Genomic DNA, 16,643 nt, shown 5'->3' on the forward strand with positions numbered 1-16,643 from the left:
TAGCAAGCGACGTCGGCAATGGCATTAGACTATAGCCAAGGTCTGCAAGCACAGACGTGGAATGTGTATATCTAACAAGCGACATCGACCAAATGTATGCGGCATCAGCCAAGGACTGCATGCATAGACGTGGTATGTGCGCATCTAACAAGTGATGTTTATCAAGCGACATGGATCGTTGCCTGCCTTCATCACCTTTTTTCTAGTACAATATAGTTAGCCAACGTCAGGCATGGCCTGTCCACATTTCCTTTCGACTACACACATTGGTCAACCGGCGTTGGACGTCCAGTACGCATTGGGCAAGCGACGTCAGCAAATGACAGACAACATATGTCAAGGCCTACACTCATGAGTCATTGTGTGCACATCGACTGGGCGACATCGGTAGTGACCTGCATGTATTGGTCAAGTGATGTCGTCCAACAATAAGATGCATCAGCCAAAGTCTTCACGTATCTAACATGGCATTTGCGCATTCGACAAGAAATGTTGGCCAATGAAATGCAGCATTAGCCAACACTTGAACACATCAGTCGTGGCATGTGTGCATTGGCTGGGCGACATTTGCATCATCCAACATAAGGCAACATTAGCCAAGGCTTGTGCACTTCATGAAACCGACATTGACCAATAGTAGGAAGCATCAGCCAAGGCCTGCACACATAAACCGTGGTGTATGCGCATCGACCTGGTAACATCGGCGTCGGCCAATAACAGGCAACATCAACTAAGGTATGTGTGCTTCGACAAAGCGACTTCAGCCAACGGCAAGAGACATAAACCATGCAATATTGGTCATGGTTTACCGCATCATCCTGCACACAACGGTCAACCAACATAAGGCGTTACCTACCGACATTGCCTTTGACCGGCACATAAAAGTCAGTCGATGTCAGGCGTGGCCTAACCACATCGCCTTTGGCCTGCCCACAATGGTGAGTCGACATCAAACGTGGTATTCCTGCATTGCTTTTGGCCTTCACACGATGTTCAAGCAATGTCAGATGTGGCTACCAGGATTGTCCGCAGCCTACATTCATCGGTATGGCAACATCAAACGTTGTGTGATAGCATCGACCGTAGCCTACACACATTGGATTGGTGACATCAAATGTGGACTTCCAACATCATTTGTAGGCTTAACAAATCAGTATATCGATGTCAGATGTGGCCTACCAGCATCGTTCGTAGCCTACACACATCTGTTGTAGATGTCGGGAAACAACAAGCATCATCAGCCCAGGCATGCATACATCTTACGTGGCATGTGAACATCTGGCAAGCGACCTGGGATAATGACATGCATCTAGAGACATGGCCTGCCCACATAGATGTGAAATGTGCATATTTGACCAGCGATGTCGGCCAATGAAATGTAGTGTCAGCCAAAGACTTCATGCACGGATGTAGCATGTGCACATCTAGGAAGAGATATAGGTCAAGCGACATCGAGTGTTGCCTGTCCCAATCACCTTTGACCAACATAATATGGCAATCGAACATCGGGCGTGGACTGCCCATATCGCTTTTTAACTACACACAATGGTCAGTAGACGTCGGGCGTAGCCTGCCTACATCGCCTTTGGCCTTCACAAAATGGTCATCCACCATCAGACATGGTATGCCCGCACCCCTCTTGCCTTCACAAAATGGTCAGCCGACATCAGACGTAGGAAGGCGGCATAAACCTTAGTTGGTACACATCGAGCAAAGGACTTCAAACAACGACATGCAGAATCTGCCAAGGCCTACATGCATGAGCTGTGGCATCTGTGCATCAGTTAACGACATCAACATCGGGAAACGACAGGCAACATCAGCCAAGGCTTGTGCACTTTGCACAAGCGTCATGGGCCAACGACAAGCAGCTTCAGCTATATGACATTGGTCGTGGACCTCCATCATCAGTCATGGCCTTTGCGAATTGCTCTTTTTATGTTAGCTGTGCCGCATTGACTGTGGCTTCTGCTCATCGCTAAGTCATTGTTGAGCATGGCTTCACTCATTGCCTGTGGCTTGTACTCAACGGTCAACAAACGTCGAGCGTTGCCTGCCCACATCACCTTTGTCCTGTACACAATGGTCAACCGACATCGGGCGTGGCATGTGAGCATAACCTTTGGCTTGCACGCATGGTCAGCCGACGTCTGAAATGGTCTGCCCGCATTGTCTTTGGCCTGCACATAATGGTCAACCGACCTCAGACATGGGTTTCTTACCTCGTCCATAGCTTGCACACAACGGTATGTCGACATCGAACGTTACCTGATATCATCATCCATAGCCTACACACATCAGTATGCCGACATCAAATGTGTCCTGCCAATATCATCCGTTGGCTACACACATTGGTCTTTCAATGTCGAATGTGTCCTGCCAGCAATGTTCATAGCCTGCACACATCATATGTCGGCTAACCACAAGCAATACCATCCAAGGCATGCACACATATAACGTGGCATGTGCGTATCTGGTATGCAACATTGCATGCGGCTAGACAAGGTCTACACGTAGAGACGTGGAATATGCATATATGGAAAGTGATGTCGGATAATGGCATGAGACATTAGCCAATGCCTTCTTGCACAGACATGGAATGTGCGCATCTACCAAGCAATGTCGGCCAACAACATGCAACATCATCCAAGGTCTGCACGAATCATCCATGACGTGTGTGTATTGACTTGGCGACATCGGTCATAGATTGCATACTTTGTCCAAGCAGCACAAGACAATGACAGGAAATATTCGCCAAGGTCTTCACATATCTGAGGTGGTTTGTGTGCATGGAAAGTGAAGTCGGACATTCACACGCTTCATCATCCTAGGTATGCAGCATCATCCAAGGCATGCACACATAACTCATGGCGTGTGTGCATCGGCTGAGCGACATTGACGGTTACTAACAACAGGCACCATTAGCCAAGGCTCGTGCACTTCAGCAAGAGACGTCGACCAAATACAGGAAACATCAGCCAAGGCCTGCACGCATCAGACATGACATGTTCGCATCTAGCAACCAATATTGGCAAAAGGAATGCAACCTCAGCCAAGGCCTATCAGAATCGGTCTTGGAGAGTGCATCATTTGGGCAACATTTGCATCGGCCAACATCAAGAAATATCAACTAAGGTATGTGAGTTTCAGGCGAGCGACGTTAGACAATGATATGCACCATCATCCATGGTCTGCACGCATAAGCTGAGGCATCTGCTCATCGGCAAAGTGGCATCGACGTCGTTCAACAACAAGAACCATTCGGGTAGGATTATGTTCTATGTACAAGATACATCCACAACCATATTGCGGAATCGGCCAGGTGACACTGGTCGTGCCAGGTGCATATCTCTTAACCGACATCGAGTGGGAATCAGGTGCATTGGTTGTGGCCTCTTCACATCACTCGGAGGTTGTCAGGCTTGACCTTCCAGCATGTCCCTCTGCCTGCACATCAGGGCCCGTCGATGTCGGACGTGGGCTGCCTGCATTGGGCGTAGCCTGCTTATTTCTCAACCGACGTCGGCCGTGGACTACCTGCATTGGACGTGGCTTGAGCACATAGATCTTTCATCGTCATGCGTGACTATCTGTATCACCATTGTCCTGCACAATGGTCATCCAACATTCGCATGGCCTTCCAGCATCGCCTTTGGCTTGCACACAGTGGTCAGCCAACATCAATTGTGGCCTTCATGCGTCGCCTTTGGCCTGCACACATGGTCAACCTACGTTTGACGTGGCCTGCAAGCATCACCTTTGGCCTGCACAAAACGGTCAGCCGAGGTTGGACGTAGCCTACAACTATCATCTATGGCTTATTTTTATCAATTTCATTATGTTTACGGTTTGTACAATATCCAAACATATTATATTTGTACAAATATATACTTTACGATTATTTTTCATGTATTTAGTACTTTCGAGCATTTTCATACTTTTCTAACTTGTATTAATTTTTTAAATTTATTTTTATGTTTTTGATTTTTTACATCATATTTTAAAATTTTAAATTCATTAAATTATTGAATTTAAGGTTACTAGATTTATTAGTGAAATTTTGGCGTTAATTTTATAATTTTTTTTCATATTTTTTATTTATCAATTTACCATTTTCAGGATTTACCGAACAAAAATAAAAATTAAAAAAAAGTGTTGAAATTGTTGAAATTAAGGTTAATATATTAATTTATGAATTATTGGCTTTAATTTTTTATTATTTATTTTTCCATTATTTCCTTTTTTTATTAATTAATTATTCATTTTGAGATGTACCAAACAAAAACAGAAATTGAAATAAATTGTTAAAATTGTTGAATTTAAGGCTACAATATTTATTTGTGAATTTTTGGCGTTAAAATTGATTTTTTTTCCATATTTTTTCCTTTTTATTAATGAATTACCCATTTTCAAGATTTACCAAACAAAAAGGAAAATTACAAAAAATTGATGGATTTAAGGTTACTATATTTATTTGTGAATTTTGGAATTAATTTTATATTTTTTCTTATTTTCCTATATTTTATTCATGATTTCCCATTTTCGAGATTTACCTAACAAAAATAAAAATTTAAGAAAATTGTTGAAATTTTTTTATTTGAAGGTAACTATATTTATTTATGAATTTTTGGTGTTAATTTTATATTTTATTCATATTTATCATATTTTTTATTCATAAATAACTCATTTTTGAGATTAACCGAATAAAAAAAAAAATAAATTGTTGAAATTATTGTTTTTAATGTTACAATATTTATTTTTGAATTTTTGGCATTAATTTTATATTTTTTCATATTTTTCCTGTGTTTTATTAATCCATTACTCATTCTCGGGATTAACCGGAAAAAATATATATATAGTTGAAAAATAATTTTTTATTTATAAAAATTTTATTTGTGGTAGCTAATGTGTGTTTGTACCTTCGAATATGCATAATTGGGTTGTAGATCTAGAAGAACGATGTCCACTCCTGTAAGTCAAAATTTGCGCCTAGAGCTAAAGAGCTCCATGTAGGCCAAGTATCGTCCGTAGCCAGTGCGCATCGGGAAAGCAATGTTGTCCAATGACAGGCAGCATCAGCCAAGACCTACAAGCATGGGCCATGGCACGGCGCATAGGCTAGGTGATATTCGTGTCAGCCAACGGCAGGCAGCATTAGCCAAGGCTTCTACGCTTCAAGCAAGACATGTCGGCCAACGGTAAGCGATATCCGCCAAGCGACATTGGTCACTGACGGCATCGGTCGTGACTTGTGAACATCACTCAGTCGACGTTGGTCGTGGACTGCTCATATTTCTTGTGGCTTGTGTACATCGTTCAGTTATTTCAAGTGTGGATTGCCTACATTTTCCTTGGCATGAACACAACGGTCATTCGACGTCGGGCATTGCCTGCCTGCGTCGCTTTTGGCCTGCGCACAATGGTCAAATGATTTCGGGCGTGGCCTGCACACATCACCTTTGTAATACACACAATGGTCAGCCAAACGTGGTCTTCCCCCATTGCCTTTGGCCTTCACAAAACAACGAGGTGACGTTTTACGTGGGCTGCCACCATTGTCCGCAACTTGCACGCATCAGTTTGATGACATCGAACATGGACTGACAACATCATCCGTAGCCTAGACTGGTCTACCGACGTCAAACGTGGCCTGCCAACATTTTTCATAGACTGCACACACCGGTCTGCAAAGGTCGGATGTGGCCTGATACCATCGTCCGTAGCCTGCACACATCATTTTGCAGATGTCGCCCAATGACATCCAGTATCACCCAAGGCCTGCATGCATCTGACGTGGTATGTGTGCATCTAGAAAGCGACATCGGCCAATCGCATGCAGCTTTAGCCAATTCATGCACGCAGACGTGGAATGTGCGTATCTTGCAAGAGACGTCGACCAATGGAATGCGGCATAAGCCAAGGCCTGCATTCAAAGATGTGGCATGTGTGCATCTTCCAAGTAACGTTTGCCAACTACATACAATATCATTCAAGGCTGCATGCATCAGTCATGTCGTGTGCACATCGATTGTGCAATTTCAGTCGTGGTATGAGCGCATTGGCTAGGCGATATTAGTTGTGTCTTGCGCGCATCGTCCAAGCGACACCGGCCTATGGATGAAAGCTACAACCAAGGCCTTCATGCATTAGTCGTGGTGCGTGCGTATTGATTCGGCGGCATCAATCGTTGCCTGCGCTTTGGACATCGACTAATGGTAGACAACATCAGGTAAGGCCTGCACGCATCAGCCACACTATGTGCACATCAACTGGGCGACATCAGTCATGACCTTCATGCATCTTCCAAACGATTTCAGCCAATGGCAGGATGCATCAGCCAAGGTCTTCTTGCTGCTAACAAGGCATGTGCGCATCAGGCAAGCAACATCGACTTTCTTGGTAAGGCTAACCCAACAGGCGATTTTCTACAAGTACCTGCATGCATAATCAAACGACATCATCCAATGGCAGACAACATCAACAAATACATGCACACATCAGCCATGTCGTGTGTGTATCAATTGGGCAACATCGGTCATGACCTGCATAGATAGTGAGGCAATGTCAACCAACGGTAGGCTGCATTATCCAAGGTCTTCACACACAAACATGGCATTTGCGCATCTAGCAAGCAACGTTTGCCAATGAAATGGAGCATCATCAAAGGCCTGCACACATCGGGGGCGTGTGTGCATCGGCATGGCGACATTTGCATCGTCCAACATCAGCCAAGGCTTGTGCGTTTCAAGCGAGGGGAATTGGCAAACAGTAGGCAACATATGTCAAGGCCTGAAAGCATCAGTCGTGGCGTGTGCACATCTATAGTTAAACATTGGTTATGCCCAATGGAAGACAACATCAATCTGTGCCTCAGGCAACCGACTTCAACCAACGGAAAGTGGCATCGACATGGCAACATTGGTCGTTGCGGCTATGGCTTGTCCACATCATTTAGTCGATATAATACGTGGACCCACCGCATCGTTTATTACCTGTGCATATCACTCAGCGGTCTTCGGTTTGGCATTTCGATATCACTCTTATCCTTAACAAAGCATCCAACCGATGTTGGATGTGAGGTGATTGCATTGGCTACAGCCTGCACAATACCTAGCCGACGTCATCCCTGGACTGCCTGTATCGGCAGTGGCCTATGCACATCGCTCGTCCATCGTGAAGAGTCGACTGCGTGCATCATCTTTTGCCTACGCACAGCAGTCAGCCAACAACGGGCATTGTCTTCCCGTATCACCTTTGGCCTGCAACCTGGTCAACCAATGTAGGGCATGGCATGGCCTACCCAAATCACCTTTGGACTGCACACAATGGTCAGCCAACGTTGGACATGGTTTGCCTGAATCTCCCTTGTCCTACACACAATGGTCAACTGACGTCGCACGTGGGCTTCCAGGATCGTCCACACCCTGCAGACATCGGTATGACGATGTCAAACGTGGCCTAACAATATCATTCGTATCCTACACACATCAGTCTATCGTCATCGAACGTGGCCTGCCAACATCATTAAAGGTTGCACACATCAATATAACACATCGGATGTGTCCTGCAAACATTATCCATAGCGTAGACACATTGGTTCGCAAAGGTCGGCCAACAGCAAGTAGCTGCATCAAGGGTATGTACGCATCTTACGTGGTATGTGCACATCTAGCAAGTGATGTCAGCCAGTGGCATGCGGATAGAGCCAAGGCATGAAGGCACATATTTGAAATGTGTATATCTTACAAGTGATGTCACACAATGGCATGCGACATCAACCAAGGCTTGAATGTACAAATGTTACATGTGCGCATCTAGCAAGTGATGTCAGTCAACCGACATCGAGCGTTTCCTGCCCCCATCACCTTTGGGTAGCACAATATGATCACCCAACGTCAGGTGTGGCCTACCTTCATCGCCTTAGGATTACACACAATTTTCAGCCAATGTCGGATGTGGTGTGCCCGCATCGCCTTTGGTCTGCATACAATGGGTACTCGACGTCGGACGTGGTCTGCCCGTATCGCCTTTGGATTGCACAAAATGGTCAACCAATGTTGGATGTAGGCAGGAAACATCATCCTTAGCATGTTCGCATGGGGCTAGCGATGTTTTCCGATGACACACATAATCTGCCAAAGCCTACACGCATTAGTCGTGGCATGTGCACATTGAATGAGCGATATCGATCGTTTTACCTGTATGGATCGGCTAGGTGATTCTGGCAACTCCATGCTACATCAACCAAGGACTTCACGCGTATAACATGTCATGTGCGCATCTGGCAAGCAATGTTGGCCAATGAAATGCAGCATTAGACAAGGCCTGCACACATCGCTCAGTCGTCGTTGGGTGTGGACTGCGCGCATCGCCCTTGGCCTTTAAAAAACATTCATGTCACATCAGGGGTTGCCTTCCCCCATCGCCTTTGGCTTGCACAACGGTCAGTCGATGTCTGGCGTGACATTCTAGCATCCACTTTGGCTTGCACACAATGGGCAACTGACGTCGGACGTGGACTTCCTACTTCACCTTTGTCCTACATAGAATGGCCAGCCGATGTCGGAACTAGCTTGCCCACATCACCTTTGGTTTACACACAAAGGGCAGTTGACACTGGATATGGGTTGCACCTATAATTTGTAGCCTGCACACATTGGTCAGCCAGCATCGGAGATGGCCTACCCTCATCATACGTATCCTGAAAACACATTATTCTCCTGACGTCGGACGTGGATTGCCAACATCATCCATATCCTTCACACATTATGACGACGTGTGATGTGGCCCACACACATCGCTTGTGGCCTGCACACTTCGGTTAGTCGACATTAGATGTACCTACCCATATCGCTATGGCTTACATTTTTTAGATGAGCGACGTCACATTCGGTGACATTGATCGAGATCTAATTGACAACATGCAAATGTTCATGCCGTACAAATTCTAAGAGTTAGAAAATCCCTTCTTGCATAATAACAGATTTATCTATTTTCCATCCTTTATTCTCAACATTCCATTTCACATGGTTCATTTGTACCAATTTCATTACAACTATAGTTTGTACGATATTGAACATACTTTAATTGATCAAATGTTTACTCTATAATTATTTTCACATGTTTAGAAGTACTTTCGAGCATTTTCATATTTTCTGCCTTTTATTAATTTAAAAAAATTATTTACTCTTTTATTCTTTTTACATCACATTTTAAAAATTAAAATTTATAATCTTATTTAATTCAAGGTTACTATAATTATTTGTGAATTTTTGAAATTAATTTATAGTTTTTCATATTTTATTATTTAATTACCCTTTTTTGGGATATACCGAAAAATTAAAAAAAAATTGTTGAGATTTTTGAATTTAGCATTACCACATTTATTTATTAATTTTTTGTTTTAATTTTAATTTTTTATTATTTAATTAATGAATTACGCATTTTCGGGGTATGGCTAACAAAACTAAATTTTTTAAAAAATTATTGAATTTGAGGTTATTATATTTATATTTTAAATTTTTGGCATTAATTTTATATTTCTTAAATATTTTCATATTATTTATTCAGGAATAACCTATTCTCGAGATTTAATTAACAAAAATAATAATTTTAATTGTTAAAATTATTGAATTGGAGGTTACTATATTTATTTTTGACTTTTTTGGCATTAATTTTATAGTTTACGTATTTTCCTATTTTTTAATAAGGACTTCCCCATGTTTCGGGATTTACGGAACAAAAATAATAATTTTCAAAATTTTTGAAATCGATAATTTATGGTTACTATGTTTATTTGCGAATTTTTGGCGTTAATTATATCACTTTTTCATAGTTTTCCTATTTTTTATTTTTGAATTACTTATTTTCGGAACTTACCGAACAAATAAATTTTTAAAAAATAATGAAATTGTTGAATTCAAGGTTACTATATTTATTTTTAAATTTTTTGGCATTATTCTTATATTTTTTTCCTTTTTTTTCCTTTTTTTATTAATCAATTATTCATTTTTGAGATTTAGAGAACAAAAATAAACATTATAAAACCTAATAAAATTGTTGAATTTAAGATAACTATATTTATTTATGAATTGTTGGTGTTATTTCTATATTTTTCATATTTAAATTATATTTTATTAATTAATTACTCATTTTCGGGATTAACATAAAAAAAATTAAAAAAATTTGCTAAAAACTTTTTTTTATATATTAAAAAGTTATTCATGGAAGCTAATGTGTCTTTGTGCCTTAAAACGTGCATATTTGGGTTGTACATATTCGTTATGAATCTCTCGAAAAAATGATGTCTACTCCTCTAAGTAAGAATCTGCGATAAAGAATCAAGAACTCCAAGTCGGCCACGTATCACACGTTGCATGTGGGCATCTTTCAAGTAAAGTCGGCCAACTACGCGTGGCATCAACCAAGGCCTGAACGCATCAAAGTGGAATTTGTACATCTAGCAAGTGATGTAGGTTAAATTGTAGGTGACATCAACTAATGTCTGCACGCATCAGATGTGGCATATGTACATCAATCAAGTGACATCAATGTTGGCCAACTAACAAGGAGCATCTTCTGTAGCCAGTGCGCATTGGGCAAGCAATGTCGACCAACGAATCAGCCAAGGACTGCTACAATGATGCGTGGTGTGTGCGCATCGACTGGGCCACATCATCGTTGGAAAACGGAAGGTAGCATAAGCCAAAGACTGTGCACTTCTGGCAAGCGACGACGACCAAGGACAAGCTACATTGGCCAAGCGACATAGTTCGTGGTCGGCCCACATCGGTCATGGCCAGTGCATATCACTCAGTCGATGTTGATCGCTGACAGCTGCATCAGCCAGGGCTTGTGCATATTGCTTATTTATTGTCGAATATGGACTGCCCGAATAGCCCTTGGCTTGAACACATTGGTAAGTCGACGTTGGGCGTTCGTCAGATGCCAACATACTCTTTGGCCTGCACAAAATGGTTAATCCACCTCTGGCGTTTCTTGCACATTATGGTAAGCCGATGTCAGACATGGTCTGCCTGCATTGCCATTTTCCGGCACACAAAGGTTAGTTTACTTCTAACGTGGGCTTCCAGCATCGTCCGCAGCCTACACACATCGGTCTGCCGATGAATGTGGCCTGAGAACATCGTTTGTAGACTGCACACTTTGGTCTACCGACGTCAAACGTGGATTTTCAGCATCATTTTTATCCTTCACATATCGGTCTGCCAACGTCGAATGTGGCCTGCCAACATCTTCTGTAGCCTACTCATATCCGTCTGGAGATGTCGACCAACGGTGTGCAGCATCAGCCAAGGCCTGCACGCATCTGGTGTAGCATGTGCACATCTGGCAAGCGACATGGACAAATGGCATGCAACTTCAACAAAGGCGTGCACACATGGACATGGAATGTGCATATATGAAAAGTGACGTCGGCCAATGGCATGCGACATCAACCAAGGCCTGCATTAACGGACGTGGAATGTGCCTTCTAGCATACGACGTCAGCCAGCTGCATGCAACATCAACCAAGGCCCGCACAAATCAGTCGTGTTGTGTGTACATGAGCTGGGCGACATCAGTTCTGATCTGAGTACATCTGCACAACATCAGTTGTGGACAGTGCACATCAGCAAATTACAGGCAACAACAGCCAAGACCTGCATGCATAAGTCGTGGCGTGTGTGCATCGAGTCGGTGACATCGGTCGTGTCCTGTGCATTCGATACGTGACATCGACCAATGACTGGCGTCATTATCTAAGGCCTGCTTGCATTTTCTATGGCGTGTGCGCATCGACTAGGTGACACTAGTCTTGACCTGCACACAACGGTCAGCCGATGTTGGACATGGCCTTCCCGTATCAACCTTGGCCAGCCGACGTGGAACATGGCCTACCCGAATTACCTTTGGCTTGCACGTAATGGTCAGCTGATGTCAGACGTGGGCTACACCTATTGTCCGTGGCCTGCACACATCGGTTATCCAACATCGGACGTGGCCTTCACGGATCGTTCATAACCTACACACGTTGGTCTGTTGACGCCAAACGTGGCCTACCAGCATCATTCACAGCCTACACACATCGGTCTGCCGATGGAACACGTTACTTTTGGACGCACCTATGGCCTTCAAACTTAGTTCAACTGACGTTGGATGTTCCTACCCGTATCATTCGTGGATTGCACTTCTTAGTCGAGCAATAACACATGTCCATGCCAGAATAATCAAAGAGTGTGAAATGCCCTCCTGGTATTAAAAAATATTCATCTATTTTCCAATTTCAATTATTAATATTTCCATCTCACGTGGTTCACTCGTACCAAATTATGTTTATGGTTTGTCCGACATTGAAACATCATTTATTTGTACAGAAATGCTCTCTATCATTAGGTTTCATATGTTTAGAAGTATTTTCAAGCATTTTTACATTTTTCAGACTTTTGATTATTTTTTAAAATTTATTTTTATGATTTTTTATGTTTTACAACACATTATAAAATACAAAGTTGTTGAAATTGTTGAATTTTATGTTACTATATTTATTTGTGAATTTTAGGCCTAAATTTTATAATTCTTTCATATTTTTCCTATTTTTTATTAATTAAATACCCATTTATTTGATTTAAGGTACAAAAATACAAATTGCTAAAATTGTTGAATCTAAGATTACTATAAATAATTTTGAATTTTTAGGGTTAATTTTTTTGTTTTGTTTTTCTTATTTTTTATTCATAACTAACCAATTTGCAAGATTTAGGTTACTATATTATTTTTCAATTTTTGTCATGAAATTATACTTTTTCATATTTTTCCTTTTTTATTAATGAATTAGCCTTTTTTGAGATTTACCAAACAAAAATAAAAATGAACAAAATTGTTGACATAAATAAATTTAAGGTTACTATATTTACTTGTTAATTTTGGGCGTTATTTTTATAGTTTTCATATTTTTCCTATTTTAACTCATGAATTACCCTTTTTTGGTATTAACCAAACATAAATAAAAATTAAATAAATTGTTGAAATTGTTGAATTTATTGTGACCATTTATTTAAGAATTTTTTATGTTAATTTTAGATTTTATTCATATTTTTCCTATTTTATATTCATCAATTACTTATTTTCCGGATTTACCTAACAATAAGAATGTTGAAATTATTGAATAAGGTAACTATATTTATTTTTGAATTGTTGGCATTATTTTCATATTTTTGTTTCATATTTTTCTAAGTCTTGTTAATAAATTACTCATTTTCGGGATTAACCAAAAAAACTATAAATTAGAAAATTCTTGAAAACTATTGTTTTTGTATATAAAAAAGTTATTTATGCTAATGTGTGTTTGTACCTTAGAACGTGCATATTTGGGTTGTACATATCATTATAAATCTCTCAAAAAACGATGTCTACACCTCTAACTCAGAATCCACGTTGTTTTATTCGAAAAATATATTTTCAACATTTGTTTCAAGAATTTTCGATTTGGAGAGTCGGCACTTAATTTTTGAGAAAAATCAAGATCAAAAGCTTGTTTTCAAAAGAGTTAAACAGAATAAATCGTTTTGAAATCTTTAAAGGAATTTTGGGATTCCTATTAACGTCATAGGAAGGTTCTGAAAGAACCTACGACGTCCGCTAACTTGCGGTTATCCGAAAACTAACTTTGTTTAGCTAAATTTTGTTTTAACTTGAAAAATGTTAGAATGGTAAAGAGTTAAACTACTAATTTATTATCTAAGTCATTTTATTTGCAAAATTATTATTTTAATTTTAAGTCGATAAAACATCTGTGACATTTGCGGGAGGTTCGGAATTTCTAAATTTAAAATTAACGACAAATAAAGCAGATGAGGTGCGTCATGCAGTATTTATACTGTCATGTACTAGTTTAAAGGTGCCATGTGTCATTATTTTTTTTTATTATTAATTATATAATCAATTTATGTCATGTTCCCCAAATTTAAACCAAAAATAATTATTGTTTGTGCTCATTTTTTGATTGCATGTTTTTGTTTTGAGCTTGCACAAAGGTGTCGAATATTCAAAATGAACTTCAACCTGAATCCTGATAAACTCGATTTCATGATGCGAGGATAAAGCTACAGTCCCTTCCGAAGAGCTTGATCTCCTGGTTGTTATCTTGCTAGACAATAATGACTATCTTTATGGTGACCTGAAACGAGATTATTACTGAAAATTAATGTGAAGCTTGGAGGAAGAAATTTTGTGTTAGTTGATGCAATATCTAGGCAGATCCCCCTTGGGGCGCTACATAAATCTGGGAATAAGTAGTGCAGACATGAGTTTTTCTACCAAAAGGGTTGCAACTAAAAGCAATTTCACATTCAGAATTTTCTTGTCACCTAACTCCATAGTTGAATAAAAAAACTCGAATGAAGAAAAATTAGTGGAAGTTTTTTTGAAGGTGCATGCCAAACTGAGAAGAAAAGGAAAGGAGAAGATGACCTTTCTTCAAAGAATAGAGTCGGGTCGGGTGGAATTATACATAGGAAGTTGAGCAATACTCACCATTACATAGACTAGGGAATGGGTCAAAATGGTCCATTTACAAAGAAATTAAATAGTTCCTTGAGGTGATAGAACACTTTAAAAGTTAAAGTGTCTTCATACAAATACAGAACAACTTTTATTGTGTCATTACGTCTTTTCTTTCACATTAACAATAGATTACTGCATACTTCAGACACGATTTATTTTTTACTTATACTCTCTTACAGTATCTCAAAAATTTCAACGCAAAAATGATAACGTTTTACCACATGTATACATATAATCAAAATCTTTAAAGTAGACTAATAACATAAAAAAATCATAGATGCTTTCAGCCTCAAAACAAAAGTGAACAAAATAAAAAGTAATTATCAACGTTATGTGACCTCAGAATAACCACAAAATGTAACACAACAATACGAGCAATGGCAAACCTTGTCCATCTTGCAGATTACAAACTGGTATAAGGAATAAATTTAGAAGACATAATATTCTAAATTCACAGCGAACTCCAAATCGAGGAAAACAGAGAGACAACGAAAACATTAAGCAACTAACTCATAATGCTTTAATTCGACATTGCAAATTGACTTGATGAAACCAAACTAGAATACACATAACATGTCAAACAACAACAAGGCGGTGGTAAATGATAACTAATGGTCCCATAACAAAGCTTTCCAACGTTAAAACATCACGACGAAATAAGATGGAAGCGGAGAAAAAGCTAAAGGGAAGAACTATTACCTTTAACGAGGCAGCAAACTGGGCAATAGTGAGGGAAGGGTCAACGAGCTGCCGAGACTTCGAACACGGGCCAGATTCCGAGCAGTCAAAGAGAGATATAGAAGCAGACTCTATTGAAGGACTCTCCTACTATTTCGGAAAGGTGTCTGAGAGTTTCAACGCCTAATAGATTTGCCGCTAAGAGTACCACACTTTGATTCAGAATATTTTGAAGAAAATATTTTTCTCTTTTTCTTATTTCCTACTGACTCTTTTTTAACTCTCAATAACCCCAAGAAGAATCTGAAACCTTCCCCCTTTTGCTTTGTTTTCTAACAAAATATATTAAAAGGCATTGCTAAAAATCCGTCTCCCTCAAAAACCCAAAAAAAATCCCTTTATACTCAAAGAGTCGAAGTGAATATATAGGAGGGGGGGATTAGGGTTTTGCAAAAAATAGGGGGAAAATACAAAGGCAAAATCATGTTTTCAACCATAGGTTTGAATTTAAACTTCAAATATGCCCCTAAAATCTTTGAATATTCTTGAATGATTCTCCGATTGAACGGTAGAAATTTGGATGGATGAATGAGATCGATTCTTTTGTCCATGGATATGACGTGTCTTCATCCTAAGGTCTCATGGACAAAAATGGCAGGCGTGACTACTTTTCCTGAACATTTCTTACGGAACGGAAGAGAGCAAAAGAGAACAAGGGCAATGGGGCTAGAGAAGTCACGTATCTCACGCGTTTTCCAAATTCTCTGCGCTGAGGAAGAAGACACGAGTACGGGGTTGTTCATACTATTGCTGCTCGCTGCTTGTGCGCACCTGGTTCTTCATCGGCGCGTGGATCAGAATTTTGGAGAAGAAGAGGGACGACAAGGCTAGGTCAATTTTTGGGATCAATTTGCTGGGAAGAAGGAATATTCATGTGGGCTGGGGAAATTTCTGGGTTTCTAAACAAACATGAAAAGAGTGATGGGCCTGCGAGAGGAATTGAAAGAACGGGCTGAGATTTAGAAAAGGTCGGGATCAATAGAAAGGGGGGGTGGTCTGGACATTTTCAGTTAATTTAGGAAATTGGCGACGGGCTATTGTCCCTTACCACCAAATAGAGTTGGGCTTTAAACCGTATTTGAGTTTAAACGATAACTTGGTTAATATTTCTACATAAGACGAATTTAATATTTAATTAATCCACGAGCTTCTTGATTTAAATGAGGTAAAAAGCTAACTTAATTTTGAACGAAGGACTCGAAACATGAGATACTAATTTTGACAAAATTAATTTAATAAGCGTTAAGTAAAACTAAAATCGTTTGAGATGATTTTCGATTATTTTTTACAAAATGAACTAACTATATAAAATCACACACACACACACACACGGATATATA

The sequence above is a fragment of the Solanum pennellii genome, chromosome 10 (genome assembly GCF_001406875.1).
Source record: "Solanum pennellii chromosome 10, SPENNV200".
Taxonomy (NCBI): domain Eukaryota; kingdom Viridiplantae; phylum Streptophyta; class Magnoliopsida; order Solanales; family Solanaceae; genus Solanum; species Solanum pennellii.